The following is a 26133-nucleotide window of genomic DNA, read 5'->3' as shown; positions in this document are numbered from 1 at the left end:
TGGAATTTTTAACAAAAAGAAAAGTAAAGAAAAATGACAAAAAAAATGCTCTTCAACTTTTTAAATTAGTCTCTGGCTAATGTTTTTTAATTTAATTATCAGGAATAAGATCTTTAGCAATTGCAACATCTGAAATATCCAGGTCTTCCTTTAGTGTAGTGTAGAAAATGTCCTTTCCAAATCTTAGGCATGGAGTTTTTCCTGTATGTTTTTGTTTTGTTAGGATTTTCTTTTTTTCTTTAGTGTACAGGCACACTGTTTTCTTCCTCCTTGCTGGCCCCGACACATCCACACTTTTTGTTTGTTTCTTTGTTTTTCTGGTGTATATAAGTACCTTTTGGCAAACTGGCATTTTAAAAATATGTTGTTTGTATAAAATAAGCCCTGAGATGTCTGATTGCAATGGTGACCCTTTTACATGAATCAAACATCATCACTATCTGTTTCAGACTGAGGTGTCTCAGATGGTTCGGAGTACTAGATTTCTTTCCTGCTAGTTGTCATCAAGCAAACAGTTTATGGTACCATCCAAATTCATAGGGCTGATTGTTTTATTATATTTGAGTGAGAATTTTTCATCCCTTTCAGTTCCACTCCCATTCTCCCAGAATGCAGGTTTTCTACTGATAGGATGTTTCCTCGCTCTAGGCATGGCCTACCCCGACCACTGACTGTAATTTACTTTTGGGTGTCTGTCGCCTTGAGCTTGCCTTCTGACTAGTTTGTTGAATGATGTGCTAATCCATTATATTTTTCAGACAAGTGTATCGACCAGTATAAACAGACTGGAGGGCACAAACGGAAATGAAAGCTATACTTCCTTGAATCATTTAAAAAGCTCCTGCAGTGGTGGCAGTGGGAAATAACTTGGCTCTGTACATTAAGTAAGAGAGAAGGAAGGATAGAGGGACGGAGCTCTCAATAAATAAAACAAAAATTGAAATAGCCCTTTCTGCAATGGATGAGGGCAGGCTTCAGATGTTTGCCTTTATTTATTTATTTCTTAACATGATGCTCAGGGAAGTCCACTTGAAAATGTCCCTCCTGTGTCATAAATCTGGAAGATGAGCACAAAATCAAACATTACCTGCCATTCTGTTTAGATTCCTACCCCAACTACCTACACTACTTTGGTTTGAAGTCATGTATTTTTCTGAAATCACGGATACAAATAAAGAATAGAATGTTGACCCTCAGAGGACTTCTAAGCAGATAAATTAGGACTGAGTTGCCTTTTCCCTAGGTTTAATTTTTTTCCCCCTTGCCTGGGGATAGTCGGGAGGTAGGAATGGACAATGAGTGTTTTGGGGGTGAAGAATCATGTTTCAAGTTAATCTTTCTTAAAAGAAAATGCCAACTACTATTGTCACCTGAGCTTTTCAATTTGCAGGTCCCAAGCCAGAGGGTAAAGCTTTTACTTGTCACAATGTGAACAGCAAATACAATAGCTAAGAAACTTTGGGCCACTTACATTCAGATCTAATTTGTGCACACAAGAAACATCACAAAAAATGGTGTTCTCCAATTAAAATTACAACACTGCCAAAGTGAAGTAATTCCCCCCAATCAGAAGCACAGGGATTGTTTTTTTTCCAAGGCATGTCTCCTTCTTGTCACTTTTAGAAATAGTTATACTGAATTACCTACATTTCTCCAGATTGCCCCTATGACAAACTTTTTAAAACAGTTCTTCCCCATCTCTCTTCTAAAGCTGTTGATCAGTCATTAATTTGCTCTGCTTAAATGGGGTTTGTAGAAGTTTATTGCTTTATTGTTTAAAAAATATTTGTTTATCCTTTGTTGTATGGTTCAGAGATAATAAGGAAACCCTGGGTTCAGATTTGACTTGCTCTACATCTCTCAAAGTCTTTTCTCATGTTTTAACTGATCTGCTTACATTAATCCTATGAGGTAGGAAGAACAAGAACTGTATTTTTAATCCCCTTTTGACAGAGAGAGAAACTAAAGTCCTAAGAAGTTTGACAATTTATTGTCACAGGGTCATAAGAGAATGATTTCCACAAGTCAGATCTCCTTTCACCTAGAACAGTAGAACAATATTCTTTCCTTTTTATTAGTCAGTATCTCTCTTTTTTAAAGAAAATTTTTTATTGGAATCTATTGCTTTTATATCACCTGAATTTCCAATATATCCTTCCCTTTCCCCTTCCCCCTCCAGAGTCATTACTGATAACAAAGGGAAAAAAAGAAGAAACAGGTTAGAGAAACTGACTGATACATTAATCTAGTTCAACATTACATCTGGTATTCCACATATGTAATGCCCCCACCTCTGGAAAGGAGCAGGCTTATAATTGTCATCATAATTTTACAGCACTCTTTTGTCATTCTTTCCATTTATAATGTGTTGTACTTTGCATATGGTGTTTTTAGTTCTGCTTACCTCACCTTATATCACTTCATATATATTTTTCCTGGTTTCTCTGTATTTTTCCTATCCATTTGGTTCTTAATGGAAAATGATATTCTATTAAATTTATGCACCACAGTTTGTTTAGTCATCTCCTATTGTTGTCTTTAACAATGATAATAACAGTTTCCTGTTGTCCTTGGGGAGTTAAAAAAAACTTAAGATAAAAAAGCTGTGAGAAAAAATTCATTTTTCTTCAGCACACAGTCTAGATTGACTCTCCATTTTCTACCTGCCACTGAAATTCTTTCCTCCTAGTATGGATAGATGAAATAAATGATTTGTTGAATACGAACAGTAAAGGTTGTATTCCTTGTGCCATTGTCTTAGTAACAATTTAAAGTTCCCTTTCCCTGTCTTCAGTAATGCTGCCCTGCCTGGTCAGAATTTGACTGATGAATCACTTTCCCTATATTCCAGAGAGAATAAGTAAGAATCAGAGATTGTAAGGGCTTGGAGGAAACTAAGTGATCAATCAGTCAATCAAAAAGTGTTTACTATGCCTATTATAAACCAGGCTCTGTGTTAAGTGATAGAGATTCAAAGACAAAAATGAAATCATCCCTGTACTCAAAGAGCTTGTATTCTACTAGAAGAGACAAAAATGTAAAGATATGCTAATATACAAAATGCACATGTTTTGAGGACTGTGTGTATGAGAGAGAGACTGGGACAGACAGAGAGAGACAAAGACGGACACACAGAGAGAGAAACCAAGAGACAGATGGACAGAAACAAGTACAGAGAAACAGACAGGTACAGAGACAAAGACAGAGAAAAAGGGAGGGAGGAAGAGGGCAAGGAATGTTTTCATATTGTCTGTTTAGCCAACAAGGCCAGTTCATCAGTATCATTCCCTTTTGAGTTTTATTTTATTCAACATAGGTCAAGGAAATACATTGTCAAGACAAATCAATAAGCATTTATTATATTCCTACAACTAATTACTATTGGTGTGTCTGTGTGTCTGTGCGTATGTGTGTATCTGTGTTTAGTAAGAAAGATGGAGTAACAATAATGATACTTCAAAAGATCTCTAGCTGCTGTCAGTTTCACAGTTTCACACAGTTTCACAGACACAGATTATAATCTCTCCACATCTTGAAAGAAAGAAAGCTAGTTGTTTGTCCCCAGACATCTGTACATGGTGGCTAGACTCCAAGTCCAATGCTCCTTCCAAATAACCTTCTTTAAGTATATTCAATGTATAGTATATCTACTGAGGAGTGAGAACAGCCAGAATTATTCTTCTTGTTTACTTGTTTTCAGTCTTGCCTGACTCTTTGTGACCCCTTTGGGGGGTTTTCTTGGCAGAGATACTCAACTGGCTTTCCATTTCATTCTCTAATTTACAGATGAGGAAACTGAGACAAAAGGGTTAAGTGACTTGCCCAGGGTCACACGGCTAGTAAATGTCTGAGGCAGAATTTGAACTCCTGATTCCAAGTATATACTGCACCACCAAACTCCCTTTTTCTATATTTATCAATGTCTTTAATCTTTACTCACTCAGAGAGTCCGAAAAATTCTGAAGAAAATGGTGAATTGAAACACTTTTGGACTCATAGAATCTCCATTGAAGAACTATAATGGTCGATCTTAAGGCCTTCTTTGTCAATTGGGTAAAGGGACTGAGTGAGGCAACTAGAGTGGCCCAGTGGATAGAGCACTGGCCCTGAAGTCAGGACAGGAGTTTGAATCCAACCTCAGATACTTGATAATTAATAGATATGTGACAGTGGGCAAGTCACTTAACCTTGATTGTCTTGCATCCAGGACCATCTCCAGTCATCCTGATTTATACCTGGCTATTAGACCCAGATGGCTCTGGAGGAGAAAATGAGGCTAGTGACTTAGCACAGTACCCTCTCTCTCAAATCCAGTCCATGTGCTGGTCAAGGCATCACCTCTCTGATGTCACAATCTTCTTCAAGAACAAAGGACAAACATCATCATCAAAGGGATAAAACTATCAACTTAATACTCTTCATTTTCCATTAGCACCCATGGTGGTTTTGACTCCATTAATATCATTGCCCTCTCTGCCCCTAGATGCTAGGCTCATCCTAGAGTTCCTTCAGTTTTGCTTATTAGTTTCCTTTTCTGTCTTCCATGATTAGACTGCAAGCTCCTTGAGGGCAGGCACTATTTTTATTTTTTTTTATTCCTATCCCCAGCAATTAGTACACTATGTGTCTGGGACATGGTAAGACTTAATGAATGTTTCTTAAATTAAAGCTAAGTGACTTGAAATCAGGAAGATTGGAGCTCAAATATGACTTCTTATCAACTATGTGATGATTAGCAAGTCAATTAGTTACCTCATCAGTTTCCTCATCTGTAAAACAGGGATAAAAAAAGTCAGTTTCCAAAGACTGTTGGAAATATAAATTGAGATAATATTTGTAAAGCACCTTATAAGCCATAAAGTGTTGTGTGAATGTTAGTTATTATTATCACTAAGTTATCAATGAGTTTGTCAAAAGCCAGTATCTCAGTTTCACTGGATAACTAGTTTGCTAGCAACCTTCTATAAAAAAGACACTTCCAATTTAATATTAAGATCAATTATGGTATGATTTCTCTCTCATCACATTCAGTTTAGATCAATGTATAATATGAAAACAATGTAAAGACTAACAGACTGCCTTCTGTAGGGGGTGGAAGGAAGGAAGCAAGATTAGGGGGAAATTGTAAAATTCAAAATAAAACAATTTAAAAAAAGATCAATTTTGAGAAGGAAGAGACTTTGCTGGGGATTAGAATAGAAATAATTATAATAATGCCAACAAAAATGATGCCATATATCTCTGTATCATTCTACCATTAATGAAATGTCTTTACATCCACTATCTTGCTTAAGCCTCACAAGAACTCTAGGAGGTAGTAAGAAGAGTAGTCATAAAAAGAAAAAAAAAAGGAAGAAATATAGCTTCAGTGAAGACCAGATGTGTTTTAAATGCCTGAAGGTCATCCAGAAGGTTTAAATGCAAGAACATTTTAAACGCTAGCCCATACCTGCCTGCATATGCATGTGTTGTAAACCTTAGTGACCCAAGGAAGTATAGTATCTGCTGCCTTATTTCTTTATAGGCTGGAGAAGTAATCAGTTAGACTATAAAACAAAACAGCTTGCCTGCTCAAAGTTTTCTTCCTGTAAAAACAAAGGAAAATCCCTTTGATCTCTATTTAAATTTGAGAGGAAAAAAAAACCCATGACCCATGTTAGGAAGATTTTTGTTGTGTTTTTCCCAAAGGTGGCCAAAGTTGCTTTAATTATTTTGTCAATACTTGGGGGACACAGTTTCAAAGAAGCTGCCCGTGTTCTACTAGCTCCAAACACGGGAATCTATTTGTGCTTCTAAACCATGGTAGTCAGCCCACACATCAAAATAGCTGAACCTTAGCAAGATAAAAGCTGTCTAAACTTGATTTTGTTTCTACACAGATGGCTATACACATGACACTGGAATATTAGGCTCAACTTTCCTTGACAGACCTGAAAATTGGCCAAGCAGAACTATTTAAAATTGGTGGGGAAACTTAACCTGTTGATGAACACAGGGAAAGCACCTAATTAATGGATAAGCATGTCACTGTGAAAGAAGTCTCTTATTTCCCTCATTTCAATATTTTAGCCATTCATTTGTTTATTCATTCAGAAAGCATTTATGAAGTACCTCCCCACAGTATGTTGTGGCACTGTTCTAGGAGTGAGGATTCAGAGACAAAAAACATCACCCTGTCTTCAAGGAACTTATATTCTATTAGGGAACTTATACATACAGAGAAGTATACAAATAGTAATCAGGGGGTGGATTAGTAACTGAATTGTAACTTATTAATAACTGAAATGATTGGAAAAGGAATTAAATAGGAGGTATTTAATGAAATGAAATTATGTAGTGAAGTACTTAAAACTTAGTTTTGAAGAAAGATAGGAAATCTAAGAGACATAAGAAAGGAATACATTCCAGGTATGGGGAAACAGCCTATGCAAAGACACAAAAAGTGTGAAATAAATGAAGTGAGATAGAAACCCAATTTGCCTAAAATATAAAATAGATAAAGAGGAATATATGTGAGAAGGTAGGTGGCACAATTTTTATAGAGTGCCAGGTCTAGAGTCAAGAAGACCAAAGATCAAAACTGGTCTCAGATACAAATCTGGTCTCAGATATTAATAGCAGTGTGAACTTGGGCAAGTCATTTTACCCTGGTTGCCTCAGTTTCCTCATCTATAAAAATGAGCTGAAGAAGGAAACAGAAAACTCCATTTACTTCAAATGGAGGCATTATCCTCCATTATCTCTACCAAGAAAATCCCAGATAGGGTCAGGAGAAGTCCTAATGCAAGTCAACAACCAACAACCAAAATCATTAAACTAACACTTTATAGATTTGTAAAGCACTTTATAAAAGAAAAAACAAAACAAAACAAAAAATTCTTTCCCTCAGAATGAGGCCTGAGGGGAGAAGTGAATAAAAATAATTGTGTCCCTTTCAACAAAGTGAAATGATTTGGGGGTTTTCTACAGGATAATTTATTTGCATTATAATGCATTTATATTGTACTTTAGGGATAGTACTTTATATTCATTTGATCCTCATAATAACTTCAGTAAGTAAATGCTGTCATCCCCTCCATTTTTATAATTGAGAAAACTAAGATGGAAGTTATATGACATACCCAGGGTCACAAGGCTAGTATGATCTGAAGCTGTAGGTCTTCCCATCTCTTATCAGGTCTTCTATCCACCCCCCTCCCCCAGTTGCTTTTAGTATTTGTTTTTAGTAATTATTCTAGCTTTTAAGAAAAGTGGTCCAGAACAAGAAAAAAATGTGTAACCTTTTGTAAAAACCATATGATTGAAATATTGCTGCATAGAGAAATAGGAGTTGCTTAAGCATTTGCATAAGGCTTTGCTGCATTTGTAAATTCCAAGATGCATAAATATTGATACACCGTGGCTCACTTCCCACATGCTGCTTGTTTGGTTTTGTCTAAATTGTAGAAAACAAAGAACAGCAGTGAAAGCTCTTTGAAGGCATGCTTTATCCTCACCCTTGCATTTGGGGAGACCACTGTCATCCATCCTCTCCTTTTTTGGTCCACTGCCTGTGTTTGGAAGCAGGACTCCTCCACCCACCCAGGTTCCATCCATAGGGAAATGCAGAATTCACTATGGATATTATAAACTAATTTTTCACATGACAGAAAAACAGTTAAATCAGGATTCATAGAACAGGTGCGATAGATCTGGAAGCTTACATTTAATGGAAAGAAGAGGACCAAACCTTAAATCAGACTATACAAATGGGCATGTAAAATGAAGAGTGTCAGATGTCTAAAGGGATGACGATGGCTAAGTGGACTAGTTAATTATAGCTGAAAAATATGTGCATTCCAAAAGCAGGGGACTCTCTTTGCTACTGTATGCTTCAAAGGAAGAAGTATTAGCTCTATTACATTATTACTAAAAGGTAGATATTATGTTTAGGTTTGGAGTTTATCATCATCATTAACAGAAATAACTGTAAGAAGAAATCTGCCTTCAGCCCCAGAAGAGTGCTGGGCTCTGTACATATCACTTCAGAAAACACTCTCCCTGCCCTCAGAGAATTAATTTATTTTTATGAGCCGCTGACAAGATATTGAACAATAAAGCACCTGGCTTTCTCCACCCCCACCCCCAATTCCTAACACTACATAAGAAGCCATTTTTGGTTTGGATTTGGTTTGGGGGTAAATGCAATGAATTATATCACAGTCACGCTCAGTGGCAGATGAGTAATAAAGTCTTCAGTAGAACAAACCAGCAACCTGCCCTGTTCAGTGTGTTGAGAGCTGCTAAGCAAATCATCAACAGGCACGGCAGTATGTGTTTGGGGGTGAGCAAAAACAAGAACTGAAAACTGCAATTCATAGGGAAGTTAGGAAGTAGGGGGAGTTTGAAGTCAGGAGAGAAAATTTTTAGTATGATTCAAGATGGGAAATAAATTTGGGGCAACTTTAAAATTCTCCCTTGGCATAAGTGGGTAGCTTAGTTTTCTTTTAATAAAGATTTGGGTAGCTTTCAACACACTACAAATATATATATATATATATATATATGTACATATATATATATACATATATAGTATAATTCAGTAAAAGAGCTGATATAGACTGAAAAGAGATGGCCTGCCTGCATATCAAATATTAATGCTTAATCTAGCAGGAGTTTTAGGAACAAGGCAAATTTGTTATTTCTTCTGGAGAAAAATATTCTCTTTTCATTCCATTCTGCCCATGCTTTTTTTTATTTAAACCCCTAAAAAGTGGTATAAGAATTTATTTGAAATAAGAGTATCTGGATTTAAGTAAAAGGAACCTACAAAGACTTAATGATCTGGTTAAGTGAGGAGATTGCAGGCATTAGATGACCATTTAAAATAGTAAGTTTGGAAATTAAAGAAATCATGGGTTAAATTTAAAGGAAAGGGTCTATGCTTAGTCTAGAAAGCCCTTCAAAGTGAAGAGATCTTGTAAAAATATAGAAAAAGCACCTGGTCAGAAGAGAATTAAGAAGTAAAAACATATAAGGAAAAAGACACAGCCCATTTTCAGAACCTACTTGAAACTCATGGGGTCATAGGTTAAAGAAATGGGGAGGAGGAAGATATACTTGAAAACTATGGTCTAAGACTTAAAAAGGGACTTCTAAGCAGAAGTCATAGTAGTTAGGAGATAATATTTTAGTGGGGGTAATAGGTTGTTCTGATATCCAGTGGGTTTTAAATTTCATAGAACGGGGACTATAAATCTCTCTCTCTCTCTCTCTCTCTCTCTCTCTCTCTCTCTCTCTCCATATTTTTACATACATGTATGTATGTATATATATGACATATTTTAACTTGTTCATAAGGGATGAATCAAAAGCAGTTCTTGAAGCCACTGTATTCTAGCAGTATCTAAATTAAAGGGCTAATGTCGAATTGATGAAAGATTAGAGCAAAATGATAGCCATGAAATTCAAAAGACTAGAGCAGATCAGAGAGAGATGAGTATTCCTGTTTTAAAGCTTTGGTGTACCCGAGAAACCTGCAAGTAATTGAACTTTCTTATGCCTTCTTCCTAAGTCATGCTTGTGTATATTTTCCACCTTATTCACTTTTGCATCACTGCAGAGATAGAAGGACCACACAGTAGAAAGGGGTGTGAGTAAAGGGGGGGAGAGGAATCACCATTGTAATATTTTCTTTTCATAGATGTCCAAAGTATTCATCACTGTGCAGTCAGTCTACTTGTGATGAACCTCTCTATACTTAAATAGGCTGGATCATTGAAAACAAAATTTTTTCAATCTACCATTCTCAAACTCTTACAATCATGATAAGAATTGCCAGTACTAAAATTCTACTGACGTTGTTTTAAGACCACAGATAGAGTTTGCAAAGCATGATAGTTTGCAAAGCCTTTTTTGTGGTTTTTGCCTCTCAGGATTTTGTGAAGGATCAGAGAGATAGTATAGAAAAAATAGATGTTCAATATTGGATTATATGGGGATAGGAAGGCACATCAAGGAAGGTTGCAAAGGGGGAAAAATGAAAAATAACTCCATCATCATAAAGTCATAGAACTGGGAGGATCAAAATGTCATATAAAATTTAAGATAAGCCCAGGGTCACAGTTTAAAAACCTGAGTCATTTCCCAGCATTAATCAAATTCTTTGTATTCGATATGGCCAGATTCTTTTTTTTTTAGTTTTTTTTTTGCAAGGCAATGGGGTTAAATGGCTTGCCCAAGGCCACACACTCAGCTAGGTAATTATTGTGTCTGAGGCCATATTTGAACTCAGGTACTCCTGACTCCAGGGCCGGTACTCTATCCACTGTGCCACCTAGCTGCCCAGATATGGCCAGAATCTGATGAACATACCTAGTATGCAGAGCTAGAAGGAATTTTATAGATAATCTAATCCATTCCCTTTGTCATTTTACAGAGCGAGGAAATGAGGTTCCTAGATGTTAAGAAATTTAGTAAGAAGCAGAGTCAGAATTTGAAACCAGGTCCTTTGACTCCAAATTCAGCAAAATTTGTTGTAAGATTATTAACTGCCCTCAGAGAATGTTTGTACTTTATTACAGAATTTAGTTCTATTCTTTAATTGAGCCCCCCCCCCCTTTTTTATCATTTGGAAATGCACTTCTCTTATGAGAAACTTAATGGTGGAATGTCAAAACATCATAAAAACTAAAGTCCTTGTACATCAGGGTTTACCTGCTTGAATTCCTTTGATATTCTTCCACCAAAAAATCATATTTCTGCTTAATAGATTTTAGTTACTATGTTATTCAAGTTGAAGGTTTTGAAATAACCCATAGTTTAAAGGAAATTATGTGTAATGTCCTCCTTTGACCTCTAATTCTACTGGACTTCTATTTTTGAATATGATTTCTTTCATAGTAAAACTTGTTTTCTCCTTGATTAATTCTCTATTTATAGATTCATTCACAGATAAATAAGGGAAGATCACACTGTGAAACCTTGCCTTTTCTCTTTGTGATGCTGCAGACATCCCAGTTCCTGGCAAATGTTATAATATGTTTTTTCTAATGATCGTTTAACATCCCAGGATGAGGTACTTATGACACCAGACACTTAGGAAAATACTTGTACTATGTAAATAATTGTAATACAGAACTTTATCCATTAGAAGAAAAAAGGGAGAGGGAGAGGGCTCCTCACAAAGGCAGAAATTTCTTGTCATTTTGTTCTTATCATCTATTGGAATTATATCACTGTGTAAATCTCCCTTTACAATTTGGTTTTCAGTTTCCAAAAGCAGCTCATTTTGTTGCATGATAATATCTTTGAGGATCCATATGATATGAAATTAAAGAAAATCCATTCTCAAGGAGATGTTGTCACTTTAGACTAACTCCTTATGATCTAGAAGAGGTAAAATGTCCAAAATGAGTTTTACTGCAAATAATAATAATAATTCTGTCCCAATCATGAAGTGGTTACTTTAAAGAGTCATTCACTGATTTGTTCTGTTGTTCAGTTGTTTTTCAGTTATTTTCAGTTCATTTGGAGTTTTCCTGGCAAAGATACTGAACAGTTTGCCATTTCCTTCTTCAGTTCATTGAACCGGAGGCAAACAAGGGAACTGAGGGAACTGAGGGAACTGAGGCAAACAAGCTTAAGTGACTTGCCCAAGTCTGAGCCCATAGTTGAACTCAGGAAGATGAGTCTTCCTGACTCAAAGTCCAGTACCCACCACCTAACTATCCCACCCACTAACTGGAGAATCTGAAATGAGTCGAAAGCGCAGGGAAAAGTAGCATTTTTAGCAAAACTGTGTTTGTTTAATAAATTTGACTAAAGTAGCACATAATTTTTCTGTCACCAGAAAAATTTTGTTACTTTGCTTACAAATTATTTGTCTTCATTGAGTGTATTCCCTGAAATTAGAGGCTTCTCTCTGTCATGTAATTAGTATTTTAAAAATAAAACCAGTTTTTTATGACTTAGGAACTGAGAAAAATATAAGCTATATTTTTCTAATTATGAGGCTGCTGTAAAAAAGGGTCTGTAAAGCAGATGCAATTTGCAAATTAGAAGTCAGATGCAAACTTCATCTAACTTAAAGGTGGTTTACGCAGGAACCATTAGTGCTATCAGTTGCATCTCCAAGTCAGTTGTGATTTAAATGCATTGTCTCTAAAAGAGAAAGTCTCTGGGTTTTGTTCTTGCAGAGAGAGAATCAGGTACCAGCACCCTCAGTTTAGTGAAATTCTTGCTGATATATCCACCTATTAGCCAAAAACTTGATGAAATCAAAGTGAAAGATGAACCCAACTTGTTCTCTTTGGTTCCAGAAAACAGAATTAAAAAGCAATGAGTTGAAGTTGCAAGGAAGAAAAAAAAAAAAAAAAAAAAAAAAAAAAAGCTTATTCTAAGTAAGCTGTTCTAGCCATTAGATTTAGCCAAGAATTTGATAGGCTCCTATGGGAGGTGACTGATTTCCCCTTCCCTGGAGGTCTTTTAGCAAAAGCTGGATGGCCACTTGTTGGATGTGTTGTAGTAGGGATTCTTTTCGGATTATGGTGTGGACCCTGAAGTTCTTTCCAGTTCTGAAATTCTGTGATTCTGTGAAAGTATATATATTTATGGTGGAGAGGCAAATAGTATCAGGAAAACCTGGATTCAAATCTCACCCATCTCTGGGTGTCAATTCCCTAAGATTTATCTACTAAGACATAGTAGCTATTATTGTCATTATCAGTCAATCAACAAACATTTAGTCTGTTTACCACTATTAATACAAAGGAAAGCAAATATACAGTAGTCCTTACTCTCAAATACACAGTTAGGTGGCATAGTAGATAGAGCACTGGACCTGGAGTCAGGAAGATATCTTCCTGAGTTCAAATCTAGCCTCAGACACCTACCAGCTATGGGACCAGGGCTAATCAGTTTCCTCATTGACAAAATGATCTAGAGAAGGAAATGGAAAACCTTTCTGATATCTTTGCCAAAAAAAAATCCCAAATCGAAGCCTGAAGAGTCAGACAAAACTGAAAACAATTAAAACAACTCTCAAATACCTTTCATTTTTATGGTGGAGACATACAAAAAACTAAATTATACATTCAGTGTAAATGGAAGGTAGTCCCAGAAAGAAGGGGGTGGCAGTGGGGAGACTTCTCGCATAAGGTGAGACCTGAGCTGAAATGAGGGAGGACGGGAAGATAGGAGGAGATAGAGATTAAAAGGGAGAATATATCTATATATACACACATACATACATATGATATTCATGAACTATGTGATGCTCTCCACTTAGCTTGATCTCTCACTGCCCTCCTACAATTCTCTCAGAATCTAAGTTATGGAGTCCTTACAGATTTACATGGTAGAAAACTGTGTATATGAGCATATACATATATGTAAACCATGAAGGTAGCAACAATAAGACTTGCCAGAACATTGGATTTGTGGGATAAAATCCATGATAAGAATAAGATTGACTATGAGGTTTCCAGCCTAGGTGACTTGCTTTTTTATATAGTTCATTGGTTTAAAGATAGAAGAGATTTTTTTGACATTTAGTCACTTCCAACTTGTCATGACCCTATTTGGTATTTTCTTGGAAAGTATACAGGAATGGCTTTCCATTTCTTTCTTGAGTTTATTTTACAGGAACATGAGGTAAATAAGGCAAAGTAACTTCTTTGGATCTTACAGCTAGTAAGTGACTGGGGCTAGATTTGAACTCAGAAGTTGAATCTTCCTGATTCCAGGCTCAGCACTTCACTCCTGATTTCACTAGGAAGAGGCCTTAGATATCATAAAATCTAGTTCTTTCATTTTCCAAATAAGTGAAAAAAGACACAGAGAGACTAAAAATGACTTATCCAGGTCACACAGCTATGGAATGTCTGAGGCAGAATTTGAACCCAAGTCTTCCTCAGTCCAAGGGCAGTACTTGCACTACCTTTCTTTACTAGGCTTATCTAACAGCCTGAAGAAATTCCTACAATTTGTATCAGAAAAGGGTTGAAACCACGGCATATACTTACTATGCTTGATTTTATTTAGATATAAATCCCGACCTTCATTTCGATACATGGGTCATCTTAGGAACTTTAATGCTTTGATTTCTCTTCTCTTGTCTAATTCTACCCACTGATAATGTTTTGATTTTTTTGGTTGTTTTTCTTTTTTGTTTTTTTTTTTTTTTGCAAGGGTTAAATGATGATAATTTTTGAAAATCTGTAAACTGTTTTAAGGAAAGAATTTCCTCCTGATTTAGTCTTATAGATATCAGGTGATTAAATTCACAGTCTGCTTCAAGTTAGCTAAAGCTATAATACCAAGGCTCCCATTTATCCAGCCTTGTCCTATCTTCAGGAAAAGGACACAGTTTGTTAATGAGAAGCATCACCCTTTGTTTTGCAAGCCTCAAAATATATTGCAGAGAAATATATCTCACCTTTGTTCTATGATCGCATTCCCAACCTCCCCTCTACCTCCCCCCCCCAAAAAAGAAAACACATACCCTGAAATTCATGAAAAGCAGAAATATTGGAGAGCCCCAGATGAGTGAGTGGATATGGTCTGGCTTTTCACCTCCCAATTCCCTGTTGGGCTTCATCTGCAGGTTTAATGTAAAATGAATTTCCTGGGTTTTTCCCAGTTCAAAGGGCTCTGTGGTTCATATTATATAAAACCAGCAATCTGATTTTGCAAGGCTGGGGAACAATTGCCATGTTTTCCTTAGCTGCTTCAATGTGGAGTGCCAGGAGGTGGTTTTATTGTTTGTTTAGTTTTGTTTTGTTTTAGTCACATTGGTTGTCAGGATCTGTGATTTCTTTGGCACTGGGAGCTTACAGGGAGGAAAGTGTTCTACCATGCAGATCTATCGAAGTCCCCATAACTTTGATTCTCAGAGGGTTGTGTGAGGCTAGTGAGAAGTTAAGCTTAGGACAGAGCATCCTATGATCAGTGGATATCGGAGATAGAATATGCACCCAGGTGCTTGTGATTCTGAGTTCTTGACCTTCTATGCCATGCTTCTCTATAGGGAAATGATGCTTTTGGAGATAACCAAAAACCAAGTAGATGGTCAATGAACCCAGAAACCTCCTTCAGAGTATCCTCTAAAAGGTTCTGCCTTATATAGAACAAAGTCTTGCTTCTCTACTAGGCTAGAATGAGCAATATCCCCAGTGAAGAGACTTCCTCTGCCATTGTACGTTGGCATCTTCTCTGCAACTTATTGTGTCAGTGAATTGCCTCTAGCATTCCTCTGGAAACTTGTCTGAAATCACCAGGTTTGGGGGTTTTTTGGTCATTTTTCAATAAGCAATTCCTGGGGCTAAGTGGCATAGTATACAGAGTTGGAACTGGAGTCCAGAAGACATAAGTTCATATCCAGCCTCAGATACAAACCCTGGGCAAGTCATTGAAGCTTTGTCTACCTCAATTTCCTCATCTTTAAGATGGGAGTAATAATAGCATCTATTTCTCAGGGTTGTTGTGAGGATAAAATGAGCATATTTGTAAAGCATTTTACAATCCTTAGAGTTATTATTATAATGTTGTTAGTTTTCCCTATTTGAAATTAGGTGAAATTAGTTTCCCCTTTGCCTTTTCCACTATCAATTACTACAGAGTTTTTCTGAAAATTGTTCTTAAAAAGATATGGAATCCTCTTCCTTGAGATTTTTAGGACTCTCACTTGAAAGTACATTAAGTGTTTGAATATATTATCAAAGCTGTAAATAGCAATTTTGATACCCAAGCGAAATCTATAAAACTGTATGCATAAGTAGCACAAAAAAAATCAACTTTTTAAAAATAAAAGGTAATGGATATGGAAACCTCAAAGAAAAATCTTGGATTTCAGGACAGACATCCTCATGGAGGAAAAGATCTGGGATACATCTTGGAAAGCATTTCTGGGGAAGTCACAGTTGGGGATAGAAACTGAGTTGGACCAGGTTAATGAGTTCACATGGAGTGCTATAAAGAACGAAACTTGGAGTTTCCTATTTTTTCTGTTGTTCTAGTACTCAATTGTTTGTATCTATAAAACTTAAGCAGCCAAAGGAATTCAAGTACAGTTAGCAGCTTCTAAATTTCAATATCTTTAAACAAAGCTCCAATTACCTTTCCTTAGTTATGACTCTGGATACTAATTACAAACACAATAAATACAAACAATTAACATTTGAACAAAGTAACTAGTCTTCCCACAGGTTATATTAAGTAGAATGGTTAATGTTTTGTTTTACTCAAATTCAATCAAGGTGTGGAAAAAAAGCTGTTAAAATGAAAATAAATCCTGTTCCTGAAATATCTTAACAAGTGTTGTTTTTTCTGGGATGGATCATTGGGAGAAGAGTTAAGAGAACTATGAACTGGAACTTAGAGCTGTTAAGTCCTGGAGGCATATGATTATCCCATGTCCTATGCTCTGTAGGACATGATGAGAGTATATTGAACTTGCTTTATTCATCTAGCTTCCTAGAGTGTCCTGGATTAATTCTCCACTTTGGATGTTGCTGATTTTTTCCCCTAAAATCCAAATTCTCATGTGGGAATGATAGACAGAAAATTCCAAAATAATTCACTAATTACTTTGATGAGTAAGGCAGTGGGAGATATTGAAGCCCTCAGGATTCCTAGAATGTGCAATGGTTCAAACTAGGGCTCAGCAGGATCAAGATAAGGATTAGCTGGTACTAGCTGTTGATATAGGGATTTTTCGAATTGTAGGATTTTAGAGCTGAGAGAAAACTTTGAAAGCTCCTGGTTCAATTCCTTTACAGGTGAGGAGCTCAGACCTCGAAATAGAAGTTCATTTGTTTGAAGTCACTAGGATGATTAATGAAGAAGATAAAAATTATCAACAGACCCTCCATTATGCTACTACTGCTGCTCTCAATTTGTTCACAAAATGATCATTCTTAGAGCCACAAGGAAAGACGTAAGGACTGGTAGCATCAAATAATTTCTTTCAATTTATACAACGTTCACAAAGAGTCAATACTCTGTTTAAGTGCAATGCACACTCAAACCTGCAGGTAAAGACAACCTTTATTTGAGTTTTAGCTGCATATTTCTGGGCAAAACAAGTCTAAGTGCAGTTTTAAGCTTTAATCGCTTTCAGAACTTCCCTATATTCTCCTCTCCGGCCCCCTCCTTTCCCCATTATTCCAGTTCTTTTTCTTTGTAGCTGTGTCACACTCTTACCTCCCCCCAATGCATCCAACAACCAAATCATAGGGTAACTTGACTATTTTAGCCTTTTGTTTTGCTTTACTGACAGATTCGTTTTATCTAATTATGACTTACACTGTACTGAAACAAATACCAAATTTAAAAACAAAGGCTTTTGATAATGGCTCATTTCATCCCACCCACAATTTCTCTTTAGGAAAATCAGCCTTAGGATAACAAAAAAAAAATAGGATAGGTTTTATTTAAGTCAAAAGAAATAGCAAGGGCTCCCATCCAGTCTTCTCCAACAGTTCCACCTTTCCCAGGAACCTATGTAATCTTTCAGACATGTCCCTCTTTGCCATTAATGTGAAAATTGATAGCTAGGTAGTAACAACAACAACAAAAATCACAGCCAAGATGTCAAGAGCACTGTATGAAAATTAGTACTCAAATCATGAAGCATCTTAAAAGATGCAAAAAGAAGAAAAGCAAGTCAGAAAGATAGTAGCTCTATGAAAATAAGACAACTGCCTCTTCACCTTGTTCATGTCACCTTTATCATCTAGGAATGGTATAGATCATTCATTGCTCAATCTTTCATTAACAACAGAACTCTTCCAAGAATCAATTGCTCCCCTTTGCCTCACCTGTCTTTAGTATGTCCATTAGAAATGGGGATGACTTAGTTTTCTCAGCAGCTGCTTCTCACGGGTGGAGATTTCTGCTAGTCCAGACATAATTGAATCAGGTTATTTGACACTTCATAAAATGACATTATGTTAGAATAGAGAGATGACTTTGACTCTCATCCAAACCCCTCATTTTACAGAGGAAGAAACTGAGACCTAGAGAAGCCACGACAGAACTGGACTCCTGATCTATATGTTGTACTGCCTTCTGTCTCTAGTATCCTGTCATTAATTTTAATCATTGCTGGGCAGTTGTCCTATTTTCAGAGTTACTCTATGTGTTTTGCCTTTCTTTTCTCCCTTACTGCCCCCTTCAAAATAATTGTGACCTAATGCTAATTTTCTTCTGGAACCCTTTAACATTTTGGTTGGTTGTGAACTTTAAAGAAATTTTTTTGTTACCCCATTAGTGAGAATTAGAATGGGAAGGACGCAAAAATAAAGTTCCCATTTAAGAATTTGTTTCTCCTGAGCAGTTCAAAGTTCTAATGGGAGGCAGACAGGAAAAGACCTCTTTCCAGCAACCATAGCAGCCGTAGGCTAGTCCTGGGAGGGAGAATCAGGGAGAGATGCTTGGAAGGCACCTCAAAGCTGGCCTGTCAGATCATTCTGGACCACTTTCCGTACAAAATGATCTTTCACTTTAACTCTCTTAATTATTTTGTAAAAAGTTACTTGTAAGGATTTTTTTCCAACTCTCACAATTCAGTTGGGCACATTGCCAAGAACTTGAACTCTGAATCTCTGACAATTTACTCAGGACTAGTCAGAGCTCTCTCAGCCCAGCTTTCTGATCATCATATTTTCCTCTTGAGGGAATATGTGTAACCTTCCCCTCTAACTTGGAAATAATGTGTCTGCCCAGAGGGAGAAAAATGCACATTTAAGGAAAGAAAGAAAAATCTCTTTACTGGCCTAGAGTCCAGAGTCTGTATCATAACACATTGTAGAGATTTGTAGAGATTTATTTTCTTTCTGTTTCTCTCTCTCTCTCTCTCTCTCTCTCTCTCTCTCTCTCTCTCTCTCTCTCTCTCTCCCTCTCTCCCTCTCTCTCTCCCTCCCTCCCTTTATCTTCCCTTTCTCCTTTCCTTCTTTCTTCCCTCTCTTCTATCTTTCCTTCCTCCTTCCTTCCTTTCTTTTTCCTCCTTTTTCCCTTCTCTTTCTTTCCTTCCTTTCTCACTCCTTTCTTTCTCCATCTATTCTTTTCTCCTTCTTTGTGTCTTCACCTTCTTTCTTTCATCTCTTATTTTCTTTCCTTTCTTTCTTCCTTTTTCTTCCCTTTCTTTCCTTCTTTTGTTCCTCTCTTCCTTTCTATCTTTCCCTCTTTTCTTTGTTTCTTTCTTCCTCCTTTCTTTCTCCTCTTTCTTTCTTTCTTTCTTTCCATCTTTTCTTACTTTTCCCCTCCGTTCTTTTTCACTTCTTTCTTTCCCTTATTTTTTCTTTCATTTCTTTCTCTCTTCCTTTCTTCTTTGTTTCTTTCTTTTGTTTTGTTTCTCAGTATTTCTTTCTTTTTCTTTCTTTTTTGTTTTTGTTTTTGTTTTTGTTTTTGTTTTTGCAAGACAGTGGGGTTAAGTGGCTTGCCCAAGGCCACACAGCTAGGTCATTATTAAGTGTGTGAAGTCGGATTTGAACTCAGGTACTCCTGACTCCAGGGTTGGTACTCTACCCACTGCACCACCTAGCCGCTCCCTTTCTCAGTATTTCTTGTATTTTTAAGTTACCTTGACACTTTTTTGTTTTTTAGTGCTATGGCCATTTCTTGTTATACTCATCCCCAGTACATAAACACACACTCAAATCTTCCTGCGGTGAGGTGGGGGGGGGCGGCGGCACTAGATTTATTCTATTAGATCCCTAAGGGTAGAATCAAGAGTAATTGATAAAACATTTGAGAGGCACTTTTGACCATCCTATCAGGGAAAAACTCTCCAAGAGTCAGAGCTGTGCAAAAGTAGAATGGACAGTTTTCAAGCAGAGGCTACCTAACACCTGTCTATGCTTCAGTAGACCAACCATCATTTTATTAAGAGTCTGCCGTGTGTTAGACACCGAGCAAAGTTCTGGAGATACCAGGAAAGGCAAAAACCAATCCAAACTCTCCAGAAGCTTAAGGCCTAATGGGGAGAGACAGCCTGAAAACAACAAGCTACAAACAATAAGGAAAAGGAGGGAACTAACAAGAAATAGGATGAGGGGAGGCTTATTGTGGAAGAAAGAACTTCATCCCAGGCTTGAAGGCAGGGCAGTCCGGAGGTGAGGAAGAAGAGGGAGAGAGTCCCAGGCTGAGAGTCAGCAAGTGACAATGCCTGGAGGGTGCCTAGACTAGCAAGGAGACCTCAGGGAGAGCAGAATGGTAGGTGGCATGGTAGATGGGAGAAGACTGGAAAGCTCTTGGAGGGTTTTAAGTAGCCCTTACAGGGAGGATTCCTTTATGTGTGTGTGTGTGTGTATACATACATATATATATATGTATATATATACACATATATGTATATATATATACATATACATATGTATATATATGTATATATTACTTGGATGGTAGCCCTTGAAGTACTTTCCATCTCTCAAATGCTGTGGAATTCTGCATATATCTTCACAATGTGTGTTTGAATGAGAGGGAGGGAGTATCCAGTCTGTGAGGATACTTGGAGAAGTCAGGCAGAAAAATTGCATGACATGAAGAACACATTAGATGTTTTATATTGGTTAAATCAGTGGTGTATTCGAATGGGTTGCTTAGCTCAGAGGCTCACATAGAATTTTTATGTCCAGGTCCTCTCTTTGCTTGTTTTCCACTTCCACATCTTTCTCCAGTCTATTCTACTTATTTTTTTTTTAAAAAATCAAACCTAATTAGATTATCAGCAGTGGATAGAACAATGGCCTTGGAATTAGGAAGTCACATCTTGATAATTTCAAATTCAGTCTCAGATACTTACTAGTTATGTGACCCTAGGGAAGTCACTTAACCCATTTGCCTCAGTTTCCTCACCTGTAAAATGAGTTGGAGAAGGAAATGGCAAATCACTCTATTAACTTTACCAAGAAGACTCCAAATGAAGGTACCAAAGAGTCAGCCTCAACTGAACAATAGCAACAATAAAAGTAAGGATATATTCTTTTGGTCAAAATGAGCATTTGCAATGTATTGCTCTGTGGTAGATGATTTGGGGAATACAAGAAAATTAGAGAAATGGTTTTTGCCTTCAAGATGCTTATAGTCTGGTTAGAGAGAGGAGAAAAATCTGAAGATGAAGGCATTAAAGTTGTTTTGGGTTTTGTTCTTGGATTTTTTGGGTTTTTTTTTTTTAACAGACCAATGGATTTCATTGATGTAGAGTGCTCTTGGTGAATCATTTCCTTCACCTGTGCTTGCACTGCAATTTAAAATCTTAAGAGTTTCCTAAGGCACTTAGAGATTAAATGACTTGCCCAGGGCCACTTAGCCAGAGGGTGTTAGAGGTAGAATTTAAACCCAGATCTTCCTGATTCAGAGACCTGTTCCCTAACCACTCTCCAAAATGCTTCTCACAAAGATAGGAACAAGCAAACAACAGCAACAAAAGGTTAAATACCAATAAAAAGGCTTTAGGTGTTTGAATATCAAGTGAAAGGGGAAACAATTTTATGAAAGGCAGTTATGTTCCAGTTAGTAGAAAGATTCCTGGATTTGGGAGGCTTAGTAGATAGATTATTAGAGTCAAAAAGATTTGATTTTAAAATCACCTTAAGTTTTTGCTAGTTAACTCCTCAATCTCAGTTTCCTCATTTGCAAAAACCGGGGACAAGAACAACATCCACCTCACAGGGTTGTTGTCTGGTTAAAATTAAATAATTTGTGTAAAGCCTTAAAGGTTTGGGTACAAACATCAGAGCTTTTTGTTAATATTGTCATGAATTCCGAGTTTGAGTCATATTAGGTGTGTGACCATGGGCAAGTCACTTAACTTCTCTACAATTTAACTAGTCTGTAAAATGGAGATAATGATACTTATATTTTAAGAGAAATATTCTGCAAACCTTAAAGAATTAGAGTAATAGCAATAATCAGTATTCAGAGTAAATGAAGGGAAGAGAATAAGGATTTATTAAATGCTTATTATTTTCCAAATGCTGTTCTAAGTGCTTTACAAATGTTATATCATTCTAGGATCAGATATTTAGAGATAGGAGGATACTTTTTTAAATTATCTAGTCCTACCCCCTCATTTTTTTATCATTGCCTCATTAAGAAGTCTCTTCAATTAAGGCTTCACATAGGGGGTATTTGAGTTGGATCTAGAATGGGCAAAATTTAGTTAAATTGAAAGGAATGAGGAAATTCCAAGCAAGGAGAAAAATTTAAGCCACTTTTGAAGCAGGAGTGACTAAGGGTGAATTCAGGGTGTAATGAATAGACTGATTGAAGCAGGTTCATATAAGCTAGAGAAGAAAAGATTGAAAGGTAGAGTGGACCATCAATGACCCTCCCATGAGTCTATTTTATTCCTAGACACTGAAGAGCATCAAAGATTTTTTGAACCAGCATATGCAGCCTAGCTTTGGGAACAAAGCATTGGATTTTGGAGTAAAACAATAACAATAACAACAACAAAACTAGAGTTGAATTCCAGCTCCTCAGTGTGCCTTTGGCAAGGCCTTTCATTTCACATATGGAAAAGCTAAAACAAGGATTGCTCATTTGAACTGATAATAGAATCTAATGATAGACCATGAGTCAGGTCCAGGGTAATGAAGCCAGAAGCCAAGTAAACAGAAAATAATCAAGAGAACAAGTTGAGTAGTCAAGAGTTTAGGTAAATAGGAAGAACCAAGAGACCTGCCAGAGTTGAAGAAGCAAGGTAGGTGAAGCAGGGGAGAAGATTCCAGGCATCACTGATAACCTTGACACTGCCGCTAAGGTAGCTAGAAGTCATTTATACCCTTCTATCTGGTGCAGTAGCCAGTCCCTGCACAACCTGGACTTAGATGAAAATGAAAGCATTCCACCCTCTTAGAAAAGAGAGGGCTGAGTTAAGGACACTCACCACCTGCTGGGCTGGTCTTGTTATCTGCAATATGAAATTCAATACTTTTATTATATATTGTGTTTTTCGTTGTTATCATTGTTCAGTCATTCAATTTGTCTGATGCTTTGTGACATTGTGTACCTCATTGTCTTGGCAAAGAGACTATAGCGTTTTGCCATTTCCTTTTCCGATGCATTAATACAAAGGTTAAGTGACTTGTTAGGATCACACAGCTAAGGTCTTCTGAATGTTTTCCCTGAACCATATTGACAAGATAACCTTCAAAGTCTCTTTCAGTTCTAGCATTCTACAATTAGAGAATGAGAACTAAATGGAACCTCAAGAGGTCAACTCATCCAATCTCATCTATTTTATCAATAAAGAAACTGAGACCTAGAGAAATTAAGTGATTTGCTTGCCTAATATTATACAGGTAGCAGGTAATAGAGAAGACTTTGAATACAGGACCTATTACTCCAAAGACTGTTGTCACTGAACCACATGCTTCAATATCTGTATGATTTTTCTCAGCAGCCATCAATTGGGAAAAAATATAAACTATTACCTCCCAGATTTCTACTCTCAGTCCCAGAGACAACTGCAATATTCCTTCTAAATTGACTACATCACTCTTTCTGCTTGTCCTACAAGCAACCAGCCAGGAGTTCATCACTGAGCATCTTCATCCAGTCTCCTGCTCACTTTATTAGTGGGCCAACTTTGAATTTAAGGGACCCAGAGTGGTCCATCTGGAAATCTGGAGAGAACCCTCAAAACATTTTTTTTACACCCAGATGCCCCTAAAAATGTCCTGTTGTTTAGGACTCCTTGGCCTTCTCTACCCTCTCTAGGTCTACAGTTAGATGATCTCTCCAAGAATTTCTAGCTAAGTTCTTCATTTGCACTTTCAGTTTGTTGACAGGGGAGATGGCATAAATTATTATTCATCCATGTTGCATGAAACTTTATTTATGCAGTCTTCACCAACCTCTGACTTTCTTCAGAAAGCATTTTTTTAAATCTCCTTTTCCAGCTGGCCAATTCTGGTTTTAAGGCCTTCTTCTCATTTGCCTTTGTACTGCTTTTTCCATTTGGCCTACACTGGTTTTTGACATATTATTTTTGTCAGTATTTTTTTGTATTTCTTTCACCAAGTTGCTGACTTATTTTTCATAATTTATCTGCATCACTCTCATTTCTCCTCCCAATTTTTCCTCTACCTCCCTTAATTGCTTTTCAAAGTCTTTGTTTTTTGAGCTCATTCATAACCTGAGCCCATTTTCTATTTCTCTTGGAGGTTTTGGATACAGAAACTTCAGTTTTGTCATCATCTGAGTGTGTATTCTGGTCCTCCATGGGACCAAATTAATTTTCTATGGTCCAATTCTTCTTTTTCTGTTGTTTGCTCATTCCCTCAGCCTATGACTGATTTACCCTCACTTCCAAGACTTTGGGGGATTTGGGGGACAATTCACAGGGATCTTAATTCCTCTAAAGTCTTATGAGAGGCTTCAGGCCCTCCCCTCTGCCCTGGAGTTGTGAGGATGGTCCCTGCTGGGCTATGGTAGTATGGAAGCCCAAAGTGCAACCTGGATCTGAATGTGGGCAAACAATTGTGTTCTGCCCCAGGGAGAGCAGAGAGAGACCTCTGTTGTCTCCCCCAACCCCCTTACTGTCTATGGGCTGAGAGCTCTAGACATGCTGGGTGGCTCTGCTGACTCTGCTGCAGGTTCTCACCACAGGGCTGCTCTGAGGCCAGAGCACTCCGCACTCACTCCAGTTCCACCAACTCTAACTTTCTAGTGGGTAAAATAGCACCCTTGGCAGGAAGAGAAAAGGAAGGGGAAGAAAGGAAAATGAAGATAGCAGATAAATAGAAAAGAAAGCTATTTGTGGAGAGGAAGAATAATAGAGACCCCTCCCCTGCCCCAAGCAATTTTCTCTGGTGATCCCCATTCAAATGTGGCTAGATAGTGTCCTCCTGAGCACTAAAGAAATATTATTTCCCATAAGTAAACAAGTTTGATCCAGATCTTAAGCAAAAGAAAAATTTTATTTTTTCTGCAAACTGACAAAATTTTTTCAGTTATAGAGAGGGGTTTATTACTATTGTCCTTATTGAGGACTGGCATTGAGTGGGCCCATTATTTTAGATCTTTGATTTCATTCAAATGCTTATTTGGGATTGAAATTCTGAATACTTCTTACTCTGTTTGCCAGTAGAGGATTGTATATTGGTAATAGAGGGCAGGAGGTAAAGGAATTGAAGAGGTAGTGTGATAGCGTAATAAACAATATGAGTAGATAAAGACCAGGGAGAAAAGTCTTGGAAACCACTGCTTTCCCCTACTCTAGTTGCAAAAGCCTGCTTTAAAAACTACAGTTTGAAATTTTAGAATGGCATTTTGTTATTCCATTTGAGTTGTTATAACAGATAATTTTGAAAAGTTATATATCGGCCTCCTGTCTCTTCCCCCACACTGATTTCTGTAGACCTTTTCCTGATGGATGGATGTGTCATGGGTTCAAACATTTTGCAGTATACTTAGAGCAATAATACTGCTTCCATTCTGTTTTGAATATTTTTATCTCAAATATATGTTTATGCCTCATTTGCCACAAAATCTATTTTATTATGGTGTTTAATTAATGAATAATTTGGCCATTTGTGACAATGCCCCCTCCTCTCTCTCTCTCTCTCTCTCTCTCTCTCTCTCTCTCTCTCTCCCTCTCTCTCTCCATATCTCTTTTTTGTCTCCCTATTACTGATTCTCTCTGTATCTTTGTCTATTTCTGTCTCTACTTCTGTCCCTCTATTTCTCTCTATCTACCTTTGTTTCTGTTTCTGTCTATATTTGGAACTCTGTGAATGTCTTTCTCTATCTCAGTTTCTCTGAGACTCTATCTCTACCTCCATCTTACCCCTCATACTACCCTCCCCCCTCAACCTTCCTCTTCTCCCTCCCTCCCCCCCACCACTATTTGGACAAAATAGATTAAGAAAAAATGTATCACTCTACTATTCCCAAGAAGACTTTGAAGAAATAAATCTCCAATTTTTCCCTCCTTGAATTGTTTATCTAAGGGCTCTTTGTTTTAAAAAAAAGTTTGTGGTGTTTAGAATAACAGAAGAATTTGCTGTTAAAATCAGAGTTAATACCAGTGATATTGTTGATTTAGGCTGATAAGAGCATAGGATCTTTTAAGTTGCTTTTCCTTATATACCAACTAGGAAAAGAGAAAGTGGTTCTCCTCCCTGGAGATAGCCTTAAATCAGTCAC

The 26133-nt window shown here is 37.1% G+C and overlaps 1 protein-coding gene and 1 long non-coding RNA gene across 2 annotated transcripts in view; one reads left to right on the top strand and one right to left on the bottom strand.

The window, feature by feature from the left end:
• The window catches only part of LOC141522175 (uncharacterized), a 122709-nt gene extending 107997 nt beyond the window's left edge, over positions 1-14712 (bottom strand). The window contains exon 1 of the long non-coding RNA XR_012478146.1: positions 14483-14712. This is a non-coding gene — a long non-coding RNA (uncharacterized LOC141522175). The remainder of the gene's footprint in view (positions 1-14482) is intronic.
• Positions 1-26133, top strand: part of NPAS3 (neuronal PAS domain protein 3) — a 1122614-nt gene that overhangs the window by 817642 nt on the left and 278839 nt on the right.

Source organism: Macrotis lagotis, chromosome 4 (assembly GCF_037893015.1).
Source record: "Macrotis lagotis isolate mMagLag1 chromosome 4, bilby.v1.9.chrom.fasta, whole genome shotgun sequence".
NCBI lineage: Eukaryota > Metazoa > Chordata > Mammalia > Peramelemorphia > Peramelidae > Macrotis > Macrotis lagotis.
The sequence above is the reverse complement of the archived record's forward strand: the minus strand, read 5'-3'. Positions and strand labels throughout refer to the sequence as shown.